The sequence below is a fragment of the Myotis brandtii genome, unplaced genomic scaffold (genome assembly GCF_000412655.1).
Source record: "Myotis brandtii unplaced genomic scaffold, ASM41265v1 scaffold431, whole genome shotgun sequence".
Taxonomy (NCBI): Eukaryota; Metazoa; Chordata; class Mammalia; order Chiroptera; family Vespertilionidae; genus Myotis; species Myotis brandtii.
In genome coordinates, this window is record NW_005366486.1 from 512,632 (window position 1) to 535,691 (window position 23,060).

Below are 23,060 nucleotides of genomic sequence, written 5' to 3' on the forward strand. Positions count from 1 at the left end.
GGGGGGCGGTGGCAAGGGTGGGGTTGTCCTGTCCATTGCAAGATGTTTGGTATAATTTCCAGCTTCAACCCACTACATGCCAGTAACACCTCCTCATTGTGACAACCAGAAAAGAAATTCCCCAGACATTTTCCATATGTTCTCTAGAGGTCAGAATCCCCTCTCCTCCCCTTTGAGAACCAGTGATCTAAATCATTGATGCAAAGCACTTTTCCGAGCACATGCCCAGAAATACTAATACCCTTTTTAGGGTCACTGTTTTAGGTGTTTTAAGAACAATAAAGGTATTCTGTGGTCATATTTGAAATACACCAGGTAAAACCAAGCTTTAAAATTGTTTTAATTGCAGAACTTTTCAGGGCCAGTTATATTGCTAACATGTGCTGTATACATCAAATACAGAATATAAAATATAATTTTGGCTTCTTAAAACAAACTCAGTCATATCTTTCTTGAACTATCTACTCTGACTAAGGTTCCAGGAAACACATTTTGGGAAATGGTAATCTGGCCAGTTTGATAGCCAAATAAAAACATGGCTCTACCCCCTCCTTCCCATTACTCCACTGTCCTGGGGTGGGTAACTAGTGAAAAAGCAGTTAGTGCTGTGGGAAGTCTGAGTTGTTGGTAAAAGAAGGAAGTAGGTGTCTGGGGAAGCCAACCCCAAGTTCTTCACCATTTTCTTGAAGGGTTGCCAGAGCCTCAAGACCAAATTCCAATAATCTGAAGAACTGTTGATGACAAGTGATGTTTGCCCTGGTGATGCACTGAACTCCTCCTTTCCCGGGAGGAGAAATGATAGTTTCCACGTGACCAAGGGGAGGACAACACTTTATCAAAAAGCATCCATAGATCCCTGGTTAGATTAAGACTCCCTAAGACCTATCCCTTCTAACAATAAAATGTTGATTTTAATGTATTCAAAATTCTTAAAAATAGACTTTTTCTTTGTGGCTTATGTGTGATTCTTATTCTAAGGAAAGAGAGGGGGGAAATGGGCAAAAACTTTTTGTTGGTTCTCATCATGATTCAAAATATTGCTTATCTACGTAGAGTGAACATTGAAATAAAATGGTCTACATTCCAAATATTCATTCATGTACTCCCTAATTTTGATATATTTATATATTTTGGGGGATAGATAATTGGCACCACTGCCTACAGTTCATTTCAGCTCTAATCTTAATTTCCATAAAATCTGAGTGATATTAAAATTACTTACTGAGACACTGAATGCTATTCTATCCATAGGAAAAGAAAATTATTTGCTACTGTTATCTAGAAATTATCTTGCCTTTGTAAAACAGAGATAAGAAGAAAAAGCACGTATGCCCCAAGAAGTCAAGCCGAGAGCCTCTAGGAGAGTTACCTTCTATGCATCTTGAATCTCAGAATCGTATTATCCAGACATCTTAAGAATTAGCATGTCTCTGTCCTCATGGGGTTAATTTATGTAGAAGGAGACGCCAAGTATTAAACAGGTTGCCTTTGCTGTAATCATAGACTTCCACTGGGAGATCTTAATTGGCAACAAGTAAAATTGCTCTGCATGAATTCTTAATGGTGGACACCACATAAAATAAGGACTGTGATTTGCTTTTCAAATTCCCTTCCAGAGAAAAAGAGGCTACCTCTGGGGACCAGAATGTATGGCAAACAAAGAGCAAGCTCAGTGCTCTGCACCAGCAATACAAGCTCTGAAAGCAAAACCTCACGCTATGCCAGCTCAATAACAGCACGTGGTTTCCCATCTCTGCATCCCTGTCTCACTCCGCTGCAGTCAAAGGAGGCTCAGCTAGCAAGCTTTACATTATCTTTCCCTCCTCTCGACCCTTGGGCTGCATTTCTAAATCATAGCTAGATTCATGGGCAAGTGTAAGCACAAGGGCCACCCTGGAAACCCATCAATGTCACTTCTCGGTTACCCACTAGGGGTTGTTTCAGAGATGCAGCCAGTCCCAGACCCCTGCCAAGATAAGAGTCTTGCCTCTAAGTCATGCCCTCTGCCCATCACCAGGCAGAATAAATCAGGGCTCTGGAGATTGGGTATTGCTTCATGCTTCAACGATTATGTCACCCGTGGGCAGTGGTGGGGATACTTATTATAGACCGATGGTGCCACTTTATAGGAGCAAAGCAGCATTGAGGATGCTTCTCAGATCTCTGGAGCCCTGATGGAATGGCACCACTGTCTTTAAGGTGACTTGTTCAGCAACAGAAGGGGCTTGTAGGTGTCTGGATTGACTGAACCAGATCACCTAGGTTCATATTTCACCTTATACTTTAGGATTGATCATCAGAGTTTATTTACATGACCTGTCTGATATGCTTGTTTTTTTTTAATTTAAATTCTTTATTGTTTAAAGTATTACATATGCTTGTTGATCTACTTAGGAGGTTCCCTGGTGTTTGAAACCAGAACCTCTGGGCAAGGAGACACCAAAAATGCCAGACTGAAACTCTAAATTAAATTCTTTATTTTTTAAAGTATTACATATGCTTGTTGATCTACTTAGAAGGTTGCCTGGTGTTTGAAACCAGAACCTCTGGGGCAAGGAGACACCAAAAATGCCAGACTGAAACTCTACAGGAACATTATATACACGCTCTCCTGTTTCTTAACAAATCCATCTAGCCATATATTTTTTAAAGGGGACTGCTAATCCAACAGAGAATGTATGCTTAGATCCTAACCTAGTAAATAGTAGACTATTTAAAATCATGTTGTATTTTGTCTTCTTCACTCCAAATCTTGTTTGAAGAAAAAAAAATGAACATTTTATCCATAAAACACATTTTTCGGAGACTGTCCTTCAAAAGCCCAAAGGTTTTCCCAAGAAGTTGGTGTTTAATCCAAGTAGGAACAGCTCTGGAGGACTGAGGGCAAATGAATAATTGATTATTGAATAGATTGACTTTGAACTGCCTTGAAGACTTTTAGTATATATACATAAGATGATGAGATATTCAGGTTTGGAGCTCTTTATAATTCATATATAAACCACAGTATAGATAGAGGCATTAGGTTAGCCTACAAAGATATAAAATTGCCCTCTAATAAAACTGGGGAAATAGCCCCACTTTAAAGATGGATTTACTGCAGCCAAGGGAAACTTGAGTTGAATAATATTGTACAAGTGGCTCCATAGATGATTTGAAAGTCATTCTACTTGTAGTTTAAACAGGTTTACATTCTTCAAGCAATACTCTCAAAGTACCAGAAATATTTCAACATCAATAGGATTTGGGGGTCACCCAGAGAAATCTACTACTATTTAATCTGAAAGCATTTGGCTTGAAATATGTTTGTTATTTTTAGATCCATGCTTGTCTTAATACGATGGCCAGGAACCTAATGTTATTTATTTATCTGAAATTAAAATAAAGAGCCTCAAGCAAAAGGCATTTTGCAGATTTGTTCGGGGTAATAAAGATCACAAATATCCCCTACTAAGTTGAAAGGAGGAAACTCCAGCAGGCAATCATATAAATGGCCCACTCAGCGGAGATGTGCGTGCTAAGGCTGAAGTGCACCCACAGTAGGAAGGACAGAGTGCCTTTATGTTTTTCCTTCTGGAAGGAGGAATGAACTGGGTAATTGACCATGGCCTTCTATTTAATTTTAATTTTAATGGGAAAAAAACTCCCCACTAACTTGTTAGGCATGAGAATCCTTGTGATTTTCTGTAAGGGATTGATTTTAGAATTTAACTCTACATATATCTCTACATAGGTAACTCTGGAGCTAAAAGGAGTAATTTTTTTGTCTTATTCCCTACCATTGTTTTAACTTTCCATATTCAGAGGCCTGGGAGGGAGTTCTAGAACCGCCCCCCCCCCGCCTTCACCCCTCACCTCAGCTCTGGGGATGGGTGTTTGGGCCTCTGAGAGGAGGACCTTTAAAATGGACTTCCCCCCTCAGAGGCTTTAGTTATGGCAGATTGTATACTTCTGTCTTATAAATTAGGCCTCATAAATAATCCCACAAAGAAGTAAGGGTGGGAAGGTGCCTGAATCAAAGAATCAGGAATAGGTTGGCAAAACTATAAAGCAGTGGGTAGAAAGCACCTGTTAGATATCTCAGAGCAGAGAAAACTTCTAAGAAGGTGACCCTCTGTCGCAGGGTCGGTTGAGGTTGGCAACCTGTGGCTGGTTTCATGGCATAGAAACCCTCAGTAATTTGCTTTCCTGGAAACTGACTTACTTACTGTTCAGGGTTCCCCCCTACTGAACACTCACTGATGAAGAATTATATATGTACTCTCTATGGAGATAATCCAAGATTTTTCACCAGATGTAAAAGTCTGCATGAGAGAGGAAGTAAAGCCACTGTAGCTCTCAACTCTGCACCGCTAACCGCTTTACCATCTGTCTACTCACTTAGACCTGGTGGTGCTCAGATTCTTGCCTCCTCTCCTCTCCCCAATTCGGATGACACTTCAGCAAAATACTCCCAACATGTGCCCAACAGTGGCTCTATTCTTACCCTCACTGACCTCTATATCAGTTCTAAACACATAGCTCTCAATCCCACCCTGTCTTATTTTCTAATTATCTCATGCGGGTAAGTCTTCTACCCTTAAGATCTTTGATCTGTAGGGCCAACTCCTCTCATTCCTCATATCTCTCGTAGAGCTTAGCATAAGACATAAAACTTCAGAATAAAACTTTGCAGATCTTGAAAGCATGGAGACAATTGGAAGTATGTTCTAGTCATCTTTGTACCTAAGAGACTTGTCTCAGTAGCATGCAAATACCTAATGGGATTCACAATTTCAAGATAGTTACTCTTAGGAAGTTAAAGATGGGACATTTAATGAAAATGATGTTAATGATGTGCAAAGCCTGGAAGAATGCTTGCTTCGCTGCACTTGTTTATACTGCTTTCAAAAGTCAGTCATAAAGAAGTTTTAAGGCAAGTCAGGTCTGCATGATGAGTCTGCACATCATAGGAAAGGCTCTGACCAGTAACAGCTGTGGGTTTCTGCCTCCAATTTTACTGGACTTATCTACCAATTGTATCTTGAGCTTCAGACAGCCTTATCAATAGAGGCAATGAAAGAATATCTCATAATTTTGAAAGAAAGGAATTAAGAAGAGACTGTGATAAGTGAAAAAATATAAATAAGTAGTAAATCCATGTTAAAAATCAAAGGCTAAACTAGTACGTGTTTTTTGTTGTTGTTTTTTTACCTTGGATAAAGTGATTTAAAGAAAAATTGTAGACACATAGATCATGTTCCCTTTAAAAACCTAACCAGGCCCTACCCGTTTTGACTCAGTGGATAGAGCATTGGCCTGCAGACTGAAGGGTCCTGGGTTTGATTCTAATCAAGGGCACATACCTTGGTTGCAGGCTCAGCCCGGGAGGCAACCAATCAATGTATCTCTCTCACATTGATGTTGCTCTCTTTGTGTCTCTCTCCCTCCTTTCCACTCTCTTTAAAAATCAATGGAAAAATATCCTTGGGTGAGGATTAACAAAATAAATAAATAAAATGTCAAAAGTAAATAAATAAAAAATAAAAACCAAATCAGGGCTTAACCTGAAAGGCTAGAGAGTTGATACTTACAGAGATGGTCTTGAGAATTTTGACATACACTTGAAGTCAGGGAGGAGTTCAAAGGAAAGTTAAAAGGTGTAAAAAGAGAACAGCAACTAAAAGTAAATTATCATTTTATTATTTCAGTGCTTTAGATAACCTAATTATCAAAAGGGGCTCTTTCTATCTCCTAAAGTCTTACTGGTATCCATTCTAGTCCAGGTGAGGCTGCTCTTTGTTGGCACACAGCACAATCAGAGTCTCTGTTCCAATTGTTTGCTGACTGTGTTGTACTGTTGCTAAATGTTAAAAACATTCCTGGCTTATTCTCTGCAATGTGGAGTTCGGGTCCTGATTCTGCTACTTACTGTGTAGCCCTGTGAAGGTCATGTAGGCATTCTGGGCCTCTGCTTGCCATTGGCGATGAAACAGGGTAGAAGTGAGTGAGTCCAGCAGTCCTCCCTTTAGTTAACAATCGCTGACTCTTACCCATCATCTTGAAGGGATAGTTGAAAGGTTGGGTGATGAAGCCAGAAGAGAAGTGATAGATACATGGAATTACTGAAAGCTGAAAGCGACAATTTTCCTTCTTGAAAGAAGGCAGAAAATTATTTTTATGAACCTAGTTCTCTTTAAGCTGTAACTCTTGGGCTGTGTCTTGGCACTGAACCTTCTGGAGGTAATAAAACAGCATGCTGGCAGATCAGGGCACCAGAGCAGGGCAGCGTCTGTGACCACTTTCAAAAGGTTTTCCAGGAAACTGTTCTATTGAATAATGTTTAAGTTTCCACAGAAGCTATGAGCACAGCACAGTGAAAAAAAAAAAAGAAAAGATAAAAGTCAATTGCATTGTATCAAAAAAAAAAAAAAGTAGCTCTGCGGTTATGGTCCCTAGTAAGGGAAATTGCATTGTCTTATGATGTTTCTTTGTATTCCCCTGGAGAAAGGCTAGAGAGTTGATACTTACAGAGATGGTCTTGAGAATTTTGACATACACTTGAAGTCAGGGAGGAGTTCAAAGGAAAGTTAAAAGGTGTAAAAAGAGAACAGCAACTAAAAGTAAATTATCATTTTATTATTTCAGTGCTTTAGATAACCTAATTATCAAAAGGGGCTCTTTCTATCTCCTAAAGTCTTACTGGTATCCATTCTAGTCCAGGTGAGGCTGCTCTTTGTTGGCACACAGCACAATCAGAGTCTCTGTTCCAATTGTTTGCTGACTGTGTTGTACTGTTGCTAAATGTTAAAAACATTCCTGGCTTATTCTCTGCAATGTGGAGTTCGGGTCCTGATTCTGCTACTTACTGTGTAGTCCTGTGAAGGTCATGTAGGCATTCTGGGCCTCTGCTTGCCATTGGCGATGAAACAGGGTAGAAGTGAGTGAGTCCAGCAGTCCTCCCTTTAGTTAACAATCGCTGACTCTTACCCATCATCTTGAAGGGATAGTTGAAAGGTTGGGTGATGAAGCCAGAAGAGAAGTGATAGATACATGGAATTACTGAGAGCTGAAAGCGACAATTTTCCTTCTTGAAAGAAGGCAGAAAATTATTTTTATGAACCTAGTTCACTTTAAGCTGTAACTCTTGGGCTGTGTCTTGGCACTGAACCTTCTGGAGGTAATAAAACAGCATGCTGGCAGATCAGGGCACCAGAGCAGGGCAGCGTCTGTGACCACTTTCAAAAGGTTTTCCAGGAAACTGTTCTATTGAATAATGTTTAAGTTTCCACAGAAGCTATGAGCACAGCACAGTGAAAAAAAAAAAAGAAAAGATAAAAGTCAATTGCATTGTATCAAAAAAAAAAAGTAACTCTGCAGTTATGGTCCCTAGTAAGGGAAATTGCATTGTCTTATGATGTTTCTTTGTATTCCCTGGAGATTCATGAATTCACTGGCTAATTAAAAGTCAGAATGTGTATTTACCTGGACTTATTCATTATCGTCTCTAATTGATTTTCCTGTATCTCTGCTCTGGAAATAAAGATATGACTGGGGTCAGTTACAGAGGCTTAAAAACAGAGAATCTTCAGACCAGACACACAATTTAGGATTTTGGCCTTTGGAGTCATTTGTTACCAAGATGATAAGAGTTAAAATGTACCACAAGTTGCATTTATCCAATAATACCTCTTTCACCAGTCTGCCTACAATTCTGATGCTTGAAATAAAGGAAATTGGTGCCCAGAAAAATCACCCATGAGATCTGCCACCTCAGGAGAGTCCTGGCATTCCTCTCTTAGCTCCAGTAGTGTCCTATCAAGGATTAGTTTGCCAAGTTAGATACCTGTGGGGATCTGAGTTCTGAAAATTTCTTAGCAAAGTCAAGCATGTTTATAATAGAATAAAGGAGTCCTATTAGAAATGTTAAATTACAAATCTAAATATTTATATTTATAGCCACAAATGTCCTTACCAACCTTAATCTTTTTTATTACTCATTATTCCTATATACACACTCCCTCATTTTTAGCCACAAATGTTCCTACCAACCTTAGTCTTTTTTTATTACTCATTATTCCTATATACACACTCCCTCCTTGTCCAGGTCTTCATTCTAGACAGGCCTACCCAACCCTTTAAGGTAAAGCTTAGGTCCTCCTGATGTTCAAATCCGTAGCCTGGTTCCTCAGCCCACCTGAGCTCTATTCTGCCCACTCCCTTCCCTTCCGAACTTGAGACTACACTACATATGTACACATAGTGATTTATATCTTGTGGAAACTCCAAAATTATCCCATGTACCTTAATTTTGACTCTACAAATATTGTCAGCACCTGGCCTTCCACGTATGTTCTCTATAAAATGTTGATAGCATAGGGTGAACATGGTGTTCAGCTGACATTGACTGATTTTCCTGAACAGTTCTATGTGGAACTCTTGCTGATAACACTGTGTCAAGCATATTTATGTCATCTGTCTGTTAATGACATTACAAACTAGGAAGTGTCCGGAGGGCCAGTGACTAAAATGGAATGAGGTACTGAATACTAAGTTGATAAAGGTGGGAGGAATTGGAGATGTTTAGTTTGACAAATAGAAAAATAAGAGGTAGACCTGATAACTGTTTTTAAAATGCAATGAGTTGTCCTGTGGAAAGGCATTAGCACCATCCTAGGATATTCATGAAGGAAGAACTGGTAAACCAGTTGTCTACATTTGAACCTGAGAGAAGCAACTGGACACCAGAAAGGTACACATACCACCCTCTCATGTGGAGAAGGGTGTTCTTGAGACAGTGAACTCTATACAAGTGTCAAAGCAAAACCAACATGACTATCTTCCAGATGTCAGATGGAATGGATCTTTACAGTGGAGAGGAAGAATCCAGATACCCCTCATGTCAGATGACTCACCATCTGGCTTTCACTCTCTGGCCCTAATGCTGCTCTACTTATTTAATTTTTTATTTATTTCAGAGAGGAAAGGAGAGGGAGAGAGAAATAGAAACATCAATGATGAGAGAGAATCATTGATCTGCTGCCTCCTGCATACCCCCTACTGGGGGTATGTGCCCAAGTCTACAACCCAGGTATGTGCCCTGACTGGGAATTGAACCATGACCTCCTAGTTCATAGGTACACACTCAATCACTGAGCCACACCAGCTGGGCCACTGCTCTATTTTTAATGGCCATTTTCTCCTCTGTGTACCATCCCTTTTAAATAGTTGAAGTCAGTTTTAGCTTTTTTCACTTTTCTAAAGGAAGCAATGTAGGTCCTTCCATTTTTCCACAGACAACTATTTTTCAGACCCCATTAATAATGGCCACCTACTAGACCTATTCTACTTTGTCAGTTTTCCTTTTAACACGTGGGCTCTAATATAAAAAGAATATACTTTATTATGGCCAGATTACAAGTATAGTTTCAGTCATCCTTTGAGAGAGGGCTGTTATTCTATCTTTATGATTTTTCCCCTAGTGGTACTAATTGTTAATGACCTTTAGGCAAAATAGCTAAAATTCCAGCATTATGTCATGCATATCCAGTTACTCTCTTGTGAACTCAAGGAATATAAATCATTATTTCAAGAAAGAACAAGGAGTGTTTTAAATTTAGAATATCTGTTCTCTTTTTCCTACTGCTCCTTTATTCCATGATTTTTTTTTAATTGCCTTGTCCATGTTTCACATCTTTTTCCCAATCCAACAGCTTTATTTATGGTGAAGAGGTCAGAGCAGAATTAATCATTAGAAGTGAATTAGGTTATTCCTGACTTAGGTAGAACTTTTATTGGACACTTACTCTGGCCTGCAGAAGGAAGAAGGGATCCAGCTTCAGATTATCAGTGAAATGGACAGTTATTATTTGACATTTACATCCCCAGGTTAAGGGATATTGGGAAGGATTAATGTTAGAAGAAACCAAGCTTCTGAGAAAATATTTACCGAGAGCACAGCCAACTTGGCTGGCACTATTGGATGTTCTGCTGAAGAGTGGAGTTAAAGTTGGGTTTTGCCGATGTTCATCATGATTGACATTTAGATTTTTTTCCCCAATTTCAGCTTTATTGTGACAGTGGGATGTACATTTTACAAAAGAAGATACCGCTTTTCAAACCTATTATGCTAGGAGTTTCAGAGCTTTTATTTTGGAAATCCAGTCTACAGCTCCTTCTTGGTGCTTCCTCCCCCGACCTCTGAGAGGCTTATTTCTGGCCCATTTACTACATTAGCGGGCAAGTTTATTTTTCTGGCTTGATGCTAAAGCATTGTTATAGAAGTACCACTTTCAGGCAGATCTAAAGTAAAACCATTATCTTCCTCCTCATAATTTTAAAGTGAACATTTGAAAAACACTTTCAACTTTCACTTTCAGTTTTGGATAACAGCTGAAAAATGATTGAAGGAAGCTTGCATTCATCTTTGTCACATTAGTGAAGGTCTTGCAATAAATATATTGGATATTATTTTTCCTGTCAAATGCTGCTAGACATTATAATAAATTAATTATCTGGGCTGTTGTCAGATGGATGTTCCAGTATTTTCCTAGAGAAGGTATGAGTTGCGATCCGGCTAGAGGTAAAAGTGACTCACTTGTCAGCAGAAAACAGCCTGGGGGGTCAGTTAGGGTGGCTGGAGAAGAGCACTCTGGAAATGAGATATATGATAGTGGGCTTCTGACAACCTATGAGATCTTTTTTCCCCAAGGAATGTCCAAGTCAATGCATATTCTATAGTGGGTTGGAGATGTGAGTGCTCTAGATGTATGGGTAGTATAAGGCCATGCTGTCATATAGTGTGAAGAGATTTTTTTTTAAAATTGCTGCATGGCCCTTTGCATATATTTATGGGAAAACCACAAAAAGGTCAGAGGTTCAGGATGTCTGGAAGGTTTCCTGCTTCTCACTTGAGCAAACCAAAGAAGAAAGTGTGGATTAATCCTTATAAAAACTTTCTCATGGGATTTCCAAGAGTTAATTCCTCATGTAAAGTTAGAATGTTTCTGGTTGGGAACAAGAAAACTTAGATATCATGGTCTGGATTAATTTGTTGTCAAAGATTGGCTCCTTCCAGGTCCATCTTCTGTGCACAAAGCCAGAGACCTAGCAGTTTCTCATGGCATCCAAAATGCAGCATGTGGATGGAGACGTGCCCACATGGCAGTAAGAATTGTCATGGAGCACCCTGGCCCCAGGCCATCTCTCTCTTGGCAGAGTTGGCAAAGTTGGGCCTCTTTGATGTTAACTTCAAACATTCATAACATGACCCAAACGTAGCATGTTTTCTTACTAACTGGGATGGGCCTGTCATCAATTTATATAAGCCCTTTAAAATTTATTTGTATTTCTAACTTTTCCCACTTCTTGTTGAGTAATAAGTTCCATACACATAACCCCTACTTTGTGGAATAGGGTTAACTTTTATTTGGCCTAAACACACACACAGGTTTCAGGTGGTGACCCCTTCAATTAGACATTTTAGGGTTCAATGAGTAAATCCATATTTATCCATACTTTTTATAAGCTTATAGACACAAGTCACTTTGCATCTGACATACAACACTCACAGAATGTGGATTCATTTTTGTTTTCTTGACTCTTTTATCTTTATTTAGAATTTAAAAAAAATTCCTTCCCCTTTGGCATCCTCTTTGGCTTGTTCTCTGTATCTGTGGGTCTATTTCTGTTTGATTTGTTTATTCCTTTGTTTTGTGTGTTTTTTTAGGTTTCACATGTAAGTGAAATCATACAGTATTTGACTTATTATTTGCACAATACGCTTTAGGTCATTCTATGTTGTTGCACATGGCAAGATTTCCTTTGATTTTTATTGCTGAATAATATTCCATGGCTCCTTTATCCACTTACCTCTTGATAGACACCTAGGTTGGTGTAAATAATGTTGTGATGAGCATACTAGTATCTCTATTTGAATTAGCGATTTTGTTTTCTTCGGATAAATACTCAGAAGTGGAATTGCTGGGTCTTATGGTAGTTCTATTATTAGTTATTTGAAGAAACTCCATACTGTTCTATAGTTGCTGAACCAGTTTACAATCCCAGCAGCAGTACACGGGGATTCCCCTTTCTCTACGTCCTTGCCAACACTTGTTTGGTTTATTGATGATAGTCATTCTGGCAGGTGTGAGGTGATACCTTATTGTGGTTTTAATTTGCATTTTTCCTAATGATTAGTGATGTTGAGAATGTTTTCATGTCTGTTGGCCATCTGTATGTCTTCCTGAGAGAAATGTTTATTCAGATCCTCTGCCATTTTTTAATTAGAATGATTTTTTTAGGGGGTTACGTTGTGTGAATTTCTTATATACTTTGGATATTAAATCTTTATCTGTTATATCTTTTTTAAAAATATGCTTTTATTGATTTTTTTTAGAGAGAGAGAAGGGAGAGGGAAAGATAGAAACATAGATGAGAAAGAGAAAGAGAAATATCGGTCCTACACATCTCCTTCTGGGATCGAGCCCACAACCCCAGCATGTGCATGGGAATTGAACCAGCAACCTCTTGGTGCATGGGTATGCTCAACCAACTGAGCCACACTGGCCAGGGCTCAGATAAGTCTTTTGCAAATATCTTCTCCCATTCAGTAGCTTGTCTTTTTGTTTTATTGATGGTTTCCTTCACTGTGAAAAACCTTTTTAGTATGATGTAGTCCCATTCATTTATTTTTTTCTCTTGTTGCCCTTTCCTGAGAAGATATAGCTAAGACCAATTTCAAAGAGTTTACTGTATATGTTTTTGTCTAGAAATTTTATGGTGTCAGGTCATACATTTAAGTCTTCAATCCATTTTGAGTATTTTTTGTATATAGTTTAAGGAAATGGTCCTGTTTCATTTTTTGCATATATCTGTCCAATTTTCCCAGCATCACTTATTGAAGACACTGACTTTATCTCATATATTCTTGCTTTCTTTGTCATAGCTTAGTTGACCATATAAGCAAGGATTTATTTCTGGGCTCTCTGTTTTATTCCATTGATTTATATATCTGTTTTCACACCACTACCATACCATTTTGATTATTTTAGCTTTTTTGTATAGCCAATGAAATCTTGAGAAAGAACAAACTGGGTAGTATTATACTCCCTGATTTTTAAAGCAACATATTCATTCATTATTAAGATAGAGGTTCTAGTCTAGTCCACTTTGTAACTGGCTAATTCATTTGGACACGACCCCTTTATCTGAAAAGTAGAAATTTGGGCTGAAATTTCTTTTCCAGCTCTAATGATCTTTTGAATCAGTGATCATCTGGGAAAATGTAGACTGTGGAAGATTCTGAAATAAAATTCAAATTAAATTGTTAATTTGAGTTTTAATTAATATTTTTATATTGTGATTAATATTTTGGAGGGAGAATAGCAAGAAATTTTATAAATATAGACAAGTGTGGAATGAGACCTTCTAACATATGCTGCTAAATTATTATTTGTGGGTGGGAAAAAAAAGACAAGCTCCTTTTTCTTTTTAAAGCTTATTTCTTCTCTACCTTCTCCAAAAGCATCCCCTTATCTCTTCTGAAAATGGAGCTGTCTGTCTTCTGTCTCCCTAGTTAATCAGTAAGCTCCTGGAAGAGGAAATCATGTCTGCTTAGCTCTTCACCTGGAGCCATCAATCTAGAACTGATTGAATTAGTATGGATGTGTGTGTGGTCATTGTGATCATGGATGGTCATGGGTAGATGGTCATGAGTGGAAGGTCATGGATTCAGAGCACTTGCACGGGTGCCAGAGCTGAGGCAACAGAAGCTCTGATAGGAATGAACAATCCCATCAGACCGCCACTTGCTATGTTTCTATGGATCCTGGACTCTGGGTCTTGGTTCAGTTTTTCTTTGTTCCATTCCTCTTCTTTCATTATCGCCTCTGCCCTTTCTAGGAGCAGTCTTCTACTTCAACTCTCACATTTAGCCTGATGGCAGTCTTGTAACCCATATATTAGAAGGGATTCATTTATGTACTATATTACCCAAATGTATATCCTATATACTAGCCCTACCCACATGCTCCACTCACTGTGTTCAAGTTGTATGTTTGCATCCTTTGACCTTCATATTTCATAAGACCTATTATCAGTTTTGGTGTCTTTATCTACCTGGTCCTCCATCTTCTGTTAAACTAAAGTATTACCCCACTAGTGGCTTGTCTTATGCCTCCTGAAATCAACATTACTTAGAAGGAAGGCCTTGCGGTTTTATATCTTTCAGTTGGTCATGGGCCTTTCCTCAAGAATATTTCTCATTGGCATCCCTGGGCCTAAGACAGCATTTCTGACTGTCCGCCTTTCTGTTATTGTCTCTGAAAATCAGTGTGGGAAATTCAAAGCTTGAAATGAAACAACAGTAATACTTGACTGTATGCCAACACTCTTCTAAACACTTACAATGATTCATTTAATCTTTACAATGCTATGAGCTTTATATTTTAAAAGTCACTTTACAGAGGAGGAGAGTGAAGCACCGACAGTTGACTAATCCAGCCTGATGGTTAGGTTTGTAATTGTTATTCTAAACATGTAGTGACTTGTTAGTAAATAGTTCCAGCTCTATCCCTTGCAGGCACATGATAGGATTGCAACTTCTGCTCCCTTATGGTGGGAGGGGTCATGTAACTCATTCTAGCCAATAACTGGTTAGCAAAGTGATATTCAACTTAAAGCATTTGATTGTGGATATACAGCCCTCCAATATGCTCTTTTGTCTTGGCATGGTACCCAGGAGTGCTCAAGATAATGGTTTATCTAAAGCTAGAGTTATAGAATGACTACCATGAGCAGAGGCCCTGCCAACATACAGCGTGAGGAAGAAATAAGCTTTTTTTTTGCAAATCACAGATATTCTAGGGGTAGTTTATTGCCATAGCATAACTGGCCTTATCCTGACTCCATATACAGGCTAAAATAATATTAAGGCAGAATGAATTCTCTGTGGTGCCTAGAATATATTTCCTAAAAATTAGTAATTTATTATAGTACTACCTTATTTCAATCCCTTAAGTATCAACTTCAGCTTTAGTGTTTTTTTTTTCCTTTCTCTTACCTTTAGTATATCTCCAGAATTTGTCTCAAAATGTTATTCTTTTCATAAAAACCTCTGGGACCTGTTCTTCTTAATATTGCTTTAAATTTACTGTAATTGCCCAAAAGTAGCTTTGCAACTTTTAGATATTACAGGATATTCTAGAAATCTGATAAATGTTGTATTCCTAATTCATAAAAGTATAATGAAAAACTTCATGTTTATGATTTGGGAAAATACATTAATCTCAAATGCTCAGAGGGCAACATGAAACTATATAGGCCACTATAATTGTCTTTGTAAAGAAAGTTATAGTAGCTATCCATTCATTAGGAGCAATGTATTTTAATTATCTGCAAATAATATTAGCTGTAGTTATTGCTGCCTATAAAAAGTTAATTTAGGTTTAATGTTTAAAAGTTAATTAGCTGAAATGACTCTTATTCTTCTTATTAAAAATGGAATGTCTCTGACATGCCACAGGAGCATATATGCTGTAGAACAACTTGTACTAGAAACTTGAAGGCTCATTGAAATTTATAACATGATTTAATTACCATAATTGTTTTAAAGTGTAACTCAAAATTATAATCATTAGCAGTTTTTTTAAAGTACACTTATTCATGTTTACAATAGCTTCTAAAGAGGGCAATATTTCCTCATGTGGGGGTTAGCAAACTTTTTCTGTGAAGGGCCAGATAGTAAATGTTTTAGACTTTACTGGCCATATCCTTATGGGCACTGTCACAACTACTCAGCTATGTAGCTGGAACTCAAAAGCAGCTACGACTATACATAAGTGAGTGCGTGTGAGTGTGTTCTTTTTAAAAATATATATTTTTATTGTTGATGGCATTATAGATGTCTCCCAACCCCCCCCACCCTTTACCTCCTTCCACCCAAACCTTAACCCCCCCTCCCTGGTCTTCACCACCCTATTGTCTGTGTCCATGGGCTATGCATACAAGTATGTAAATTCTTTAGCTTATATTTCCTTGTCCTCCCACCCCCACATCGAGGTATGACTGTGTTCTGATAAAACTTTATTTGGTAAAATAGGAAAAATAGGTGCTAATTCCTGAACTAGAGTGTATATCTAAAAAAAAACACACACACACAACATTCTTAAATTGTTTTGAGTTCTCCACCTACCAAACCCTGAATGAATAAAGAAGGATTGTGGGTCATCATGAATTTGATTTCCTTTCTTCTCGTCCTTCTAAGGCAGCGGTTCTCAACCTGTGGGTCGCAACCCCTTTGGGGGTCGAATGACTCTTTCACAGGGGTCGCCTAAGACCATCGGAAAACACATATATAATTACATATTGTTTTTGTGATTAATCACTATGCTTTAATTATGTTCAATTTGTAACAATGAAAATACATCCTGCATATCAGATATTTACATTATGATTCATAACAGTAGCAAAATTACGGTTATGAAGTAGCAACAAAAATAATTTTATGGTTAGGGGTCACCATAACATGAGGAACTGTATTAAAGGGTCGCGGCATTAGGAAGGTTGAGAACCACTGTTCTAAGGCATCCTATAGAGCTGCTCTGCTGAGCCTAAGGCACTAAGGCTCCTCCATTCTGGTGGCTGGAGGGCAGTAAAGTGGACGAGAAAACCTTACCAACAACTCAGTTGTCTCTGGGAATCCCTTGCATGGGCCTAAATATTATATAAACTCAATTTCTCCATATATAAAGCAAGCAGGAATAGTGGTACTTGATCCCTTTTAGCAACCATATGCTTTCTGTGATTCTAGTATTATAAACATTAAAAAGTCAAAATTCATGGACATCACATCATCATCAAGTAAAAATTATGAGGATTAATATATCCTTGTGAAAGGCTTTCAGCACTTAATAAGAAAGATACCACATTACTCTCTTAGAGCTCCTAAAAATGTTTACATTTATTATTTCTATAGGACTGCATTCTATAGGTTGTTGGGGAACTATAGAAGCTATCCCATGCTAGGCTAGAGGATGCATAATGAATTTCCTAAATCCGAGTTTAGTTTAATTATATTTGCTTTCACCTTTATATAGCCCTAGCCCTTTCAGGTGTGTGTGGGCACTGATCTGAAACCTCATTTTGATGGGCTTGGGCAAACTTAAAATAAGCATGTACACACTTGAGGGGATGTTTCCCCATCTTTTCATTTAGGTTTTTACTTTGTTTATATATTCCCAAATATAAAGGGGGTATTCTGACAGAAGTAGCATATCGGCTTATAGGAATATATACACATAACACTCTATGTATCGTGGGGCAAAAGTAGGTTTACAGTTGTGAGTATGTGAAACACAGATTTTATTCTTGTATTATTATTTATTAATTATTGTAGTCTTTTCCATATAAACAATTGTAAACCTACTTTTGCCCCACCCTGTACATATACTGTTGACCGTTGAACAATGCTGGTGTTAGGAGTACCAATGCCTTACATATTAAAAAATCTTCTTATAACTTTTGACTCCCCCATAACTTAGTTTTCCCTAAGTATCCTTGGGTGATTGGTTCTAAGACACCCCCATGCAATGGATACCAAAATCTGAAGATGCTTAAATCCCCTATATAAAATTGTGTAGGTTGGCCTTTTGCATCTGCAGACTACCAACTGCAGATCAAAAACAGTATAAAGGATAAAGAAGACGTGATTATGTCTATATCTATACATCTATATCTTATCTTTATCTATATCTATATCTCTACCTCTACCTATATCTATATCTACCTATATAACTATATCTATATTTATAGCTAATCTATATATCTATACTAGAGGCCTGGTGCATGAATTCATGCACGAGTGGGGTACCTTGGCCTGGCCGGAGATCAGGGCCAATTGGGCCCATCTCACCCAGTCCTGATTGGACCGATTGGAGCCAGCCAGGGGGAGGGATTGCGGGAGGTTGGCTGGCCATGGGAGGTTGGCTCTAGGATCTGCCCCCTGGTGGTAAGTGCTCATCATAGCAACTGGTCCTAATGGTCACTTAGGCTTTTATATATAGAGATTTACACACATACAGTCAAATATTGCTTGACCATAAAAAAAGAATGAAATCTTACCATTGGTGACAACATGGATGGACTGAGATGGTATTATGCTAAGTGGAATAAGTCAGACAAAGAAAGGCAAATACCATATGATTTCACATATATGTGGAATCTAAGGAACAAAATAAACAATGAAGAAACAGACTCATAGATACAGAAATCAGACTGATGGTTGCCAGATGGGAAGGGGGTTGGGAGACTGGGTGAAAGAGGTGAAGGAATTAAGAAGTACTAATTGGTAGTTACAAAATAGTCTAAGGCCGTGGTCGGCAAACTGCGGCTCGCGAGCCACATGCTGCTCTTTGGCCCCTTGAGTGTGGCTCTTCCTAAGCCTTAGGAGTACCCTAATTAAGTTAATAACAATGTACCTACCTATATAGTTTAAGTTTAAAAAATTTGGCTCTCAAAAGAAATTTCAATCATTGTACTGTTGATATTTGGCTCTCTTGACTAATGAGTTTGCCGACCACTGGTCTAAGGGATGTAAAGTACAGTGTAGAGAATATAGTCAATAATATTTAATAACTATGGATGGTGACAGGTGGGTACTAGACTTATCAGGGGAATCACTTCAGAAATTATATAAACATCTAACCACTATGTTATACACCTGAAACTATTATAAAATAATATTGAATGTTAACTGTAATTGATATATAAAAAACACACAATACAGGCATTTATTGAAAAAACTATATGTAAGTGGGCCTGTGCAGTTCTAACCCTGTGTTGTTCAAGGGTTAACGGTATGCACACACACTAATATATTTATGTGTATAAACACACATACATCATGCTAACATCTGTAATATATACAAAAACTAATTTTAGGAGACAGTCTAAGGACAGAATCTGAATGCAAACAAAATATTCTGGAGATATGCTGTTAAAGATTGAGGTCATGACTCTTTTTCAGTTTAAGGACTACATAGACTTTTGATTTTAAAAACCTGGCACAATATTTGATGTAACAGTTGCTTTAATGAAGGATTGTTGGATGAAGAACTACATTAATGAAAGGACATTAATCTTTTAGTTTCAAAAATTGAATGGTCGATGGAGCATGGGCATGTATTTATTGCTTTGGTACCAAGCCCCAGGAGAAAAAGCAGGTACTACTTTAGTGCATTCCATGTATAAATCTCATTAATGATGATATTGCTGTCATAGAACAGTGTTCTGCTAAGTTGTGATGAAGAAGTGTGGAAAGTCCCATGGAATCTTGCTCTAAGTTGCTGAGTTACATTCAGCCCTGGGCCCTAGCCACAGAGGTTTAATGATTGAAGAAACCAATTTTCCTTAATGAAGACTGGCTGTGAGAACAGAAACTTCATAAGAACCATGAAAAATGTATGGTAGACAATGATCTGGAATAAATCCAAAATTAATAAGCCATATTATATTAGTTATATAAGAGAGTTTTATTCAAAAATGAAATTTCTCATGACAAAATGATTGCTTAGCCCTAATAATTTTCAAATTAGCAACCATTTATTCAGTGCTACTAGGTAGAAAATAGTGTAGAAACTGCCTAACGAAGGATTACAAAGTTGAACAGTTTATAATCCAACCCTGAAAGATAAGGCAACCTGTGAAACAAGGATAAAATGGAATATAGGAGAACAAGGATGAGGTAGAGACATTTTAAGCAACAATTACAAACAACGCAGCAATGAATAACCATGTGCCTAGTATTTCTGTATTGTTGGAAGTGTACTTTCTTTCAGGGTTAATGTCAAAGTGAGAGTGTTCAGTCAAATGGAAAACGCACATGGAGCTCTGTTGGCTGTTGCCCAATTTTCCTCCAGGAAGGTCGCGCCACTTTATATTTTCACCAGCAAGGAGTCATTAAATGTGTAAATTTTCTCCGATCTGATAGATGAGGAATGGTGTCTCAGTGTAATTCTAATTTGTATTTCTCTAGTTCTAAGTAAACTTGAACTTCTTTTCAGATGTTCAAGGGCCATTTTTATGTCATCTTGTGCATTGCCTGTCCATGACTTTTGCCCGGTTTTCTGTTAAGTTTTGGCATCCCCCCGCCCCCCGACTTTAAGAGTTCCTTGTATATTAGAGATATTAGCCCTTATTTATGATATATTGCAAATTTTTTCTCCCAGCTTCTCAGTAGTCTTTTAATTTTTGTGTATGTTTGTTTGTTTTGCTATATCTGTGCTCAGCATAGTAATTCATGCCCTCAAAGATGTCCATTTCCTAATCCCTGTAAATATATTACGTTACATGGCAAAAGGTCCTTACAGGTGTGATTAAATGAAGAACCTTCAGATGAAGAGAGTCTTCTGGAATATTCAGATGAGCTCAGTATTATCACAGGGTCTTAAAAGCTAATAAGTATTCTTAGTTGTGGTGAGAGGGAAGTACAACTCTGAAAAAAAAGGTCAGAGAGGTCAGAGGGCTGGCTTTGAAGAGGGCAGAAAGGCCATGGGCCAAGGGGAATGGAACATTTAAGAAGCTGGAAAGGCAAGGGAACTTCCGCTCTGGAGCCTCTGGGAAGTAAGGCAGCCCTCCTGACATCTTGATTGTAGACCCAAGTTAGGCCAGCCAGGAATTCTGACATATGAACCTTAATATCAGGTGGTAAATGTGTGTTGTTTAAAGCCACTAAATTTGTGATAATTTGTTAGAGCAGCCACAAAAATACTAATATACAAGGCTACTTAAAAGTTGAATAAAGAAATGTATTAATCTTTTATTGCATTTGAAGTTTGAATCATTGTTGGATAACCCAGGTTACATCCACCTGTGTTTTTTCCTTGTATTTGTATAGTCTCATTTTTTACATTTGATTCCTAATATCGTTGGAGTTTATGCTTGTGCATGGTTTGAGGTTTGAATGTAATGTTCTCTTTGGTCAAATGACCTCCCAGTCGTTTCAGCATTATTTATTAAAATACCCCATTGTTGATCAGAGACCCCATCTTTATTGCATAAAGGTGTACTTGGGTCTGTTTCTGGACTTTCTGATCTGTCTCCTGATCTGTTTATCCATGCACCAGGCACCACACCGTTTTTATTATAGGAGCCTTATAGTATGTTTTGAGTTATTTTTCCCTTTGCAGCTTTTCTTTCTTAGTGTTTTCCTGACTATTCTTGCTAGGTGTTTTTTTTTGTTGTTGTTGTTGTTTTTTTAATATGTACTTTAGTATTAACTCACCTAGCTCCCAAAACAAATCTTGTTGGTATTTTTATTTAAATTGTGTTAATTTTATATAGTAACTTAGAGAAAACTGACATCTTTATAATGTTGAATCATTCTGTCGAGAACAGTGAATGACATACTTTTTCAAGAGACTTCCAGGAGTTTTAAAGTTTTCTTCTGGTTTTATACATTTCTTCCTCTGATTTTATCTTCTTTGGTAAATGAGGTTTTCTATACCAGTATAACTTCAAACAGGTATGAAGATGATTGATTTCTGCATATTAATTTATACTGAATATGAATTTTTTATTGTTTGAGTTAATTTTATTCTTGATTCATATAATTTATATACTACTCCGTATCATGTCATCAGCAAATGGTTTTTAATTTTTCTTTTCCAATTCTTATACCTCCACTTGTTTTATCTTCTGTAACTGCACTGAAGTAGTGTAGATAGTGGCTATCTTTGCTTTATTCTTGATTTTACTAAAAATGCCTCAAATATTTCTCTATTAAGTGAGAAACTGGTGTTAAAACTGAGTGAGTGTGTGTATGTGTTTTACGTTAAGAAAATATGCATCAACTTCTATCTTCTTGAATTTTCATGAGCATGGATGTTAAATTTTGTCAAACTTTTTTAAATCATGCAGTTTTTCTTATTAGATTTATTAATGCAGTATATTATATTAATTAATATTGAGCTAAATATAAATGCCCTTTGGTCATGAAATGATTTTTATTATAGTATTGCATGGTTTTGCTCATATTTATTTAATATTTTTGTATAAAATCAGGTTACAATTTTTTTTTCTTAATTCCAGATGCTATAACAAAATACCATAAAGTCTGAGGCTTACCAACAAAAGAAATTTATTTCTCTCGGTTTCAGAGGCTGGGAGTTGGAGGTCAGGGTGCCAGCAAGGTGGGGTTCTGGTGAAGGCCATCTGTCCTGTTGCTCACTGCTCATTGCATGCTCATATAGTGGAGAGCAGAGGGAGGGGGCAGGCTCTCTCATGGCTCTTATATGGGCACTAATCCTGTTAATGAGGGCTCTCCCTCATGAACTCGTCTAATCCCAGTTACCTTCCAAAGGCCCCACCTTCTAATATAGTCACTTTTTGAGGTAGGGTTTCAGTATATGGATTTGTTGTGAATGGAAACATTCAGTCTATAATTACTGTCATTGTTATCCTTGCCTCATAAAAATAACTAGAACACTTTTACTCATTTTTCCATGTTCTGGAAAAATATGAAACATGGGTATGGTCTCATCCTGGGGATTTGTTAGAACTCCCTGGTGAAACCATATGGGCCTATACTTTTTTTGGTGGGTAGTATATTAATTAGTTTCTCTATTTCTTCTAGAGAAGTTGGTCTGATTAAACTTTCTATCCTTAATAGAGTCAATTTTGATAAATGTATTTTCTAAAGAATTGTTACATTTTGTATATATTTCCAATTTTATTTGCATAAAGATGAAATCTATAAAGTAGCTTCTACTTTTTGTGTGTGTTTTTCCATTTCAGTGATTATTGCTTATTTGATATTTCATATCTTATCTATCTTCTCCTGTTCCACATTTTTTTTGATCAAGTTATGTAGTTATGTATTTAAAAGACACAAGCTGGACCTGATTTCTTAAGGAGGTGTATTACTTTCCTGTTTTCTACTTAGTTACATTTTGCTCTGTCCTTGCCTCTTGGGAATTATTTTTCCTTTCTTAGCCTTTTAGTTGAGAATTGAGTTTCTTTATACACTTTTTTATTGTTAAATGTGTTTAGGGAGGGAGAGAGGGAGGGAGGGAGGGAGGGAGGGA

General features: G+C 37.5%; 1 protein-coding gene and 2 long non-coding RNA genes across 3 annotated transcripts in view; 2 read left to right on the top strand and 1 right to left on the bottom strand.

Annotated features, from left to right (window-relative positions):
- NCKAP5 (NCK-associated protein 5) overlaps nt 1–23,060 on the top strand; it is an 890,249-nt gene that overhangs the window by 261,820 nt on the left and 605,369 nt on the right. The window lies entirely within an intron of this gene.
- LOC106727477 overlaps nt 1–23,060 on the bottom strand; it is a 42,604-nt gene that overhangs the window by 1,553 nt on the left and 17,991 nt on the right. Inside the window, exon 2 of the long non-coding RNA XR_001363689.1 lies at nt 6,849–7,276. This is a non-coding gene — a long non-coding RNA (uncharacterized LOC106727477). The remainder of the gene's footprint in view (nt 1–6,848; nt 7,277–23,060) is intronic.
- LOC106727480 overlaps nt 1–23,060 on the top strand; it is a 24,148-nt gene that overhangs the window by 546 nt on the left and 542 nt on the right. Inside the window, exon 2 of the long non-coding RNA XR_001363691.1 lies at nt 17–25. This is a non-coding gene — a long non-coding RNA (uncharacterized LOC106727480). The remainder of the gene's footprint in view (nt 1–16; nt 26–23,060) is intronic.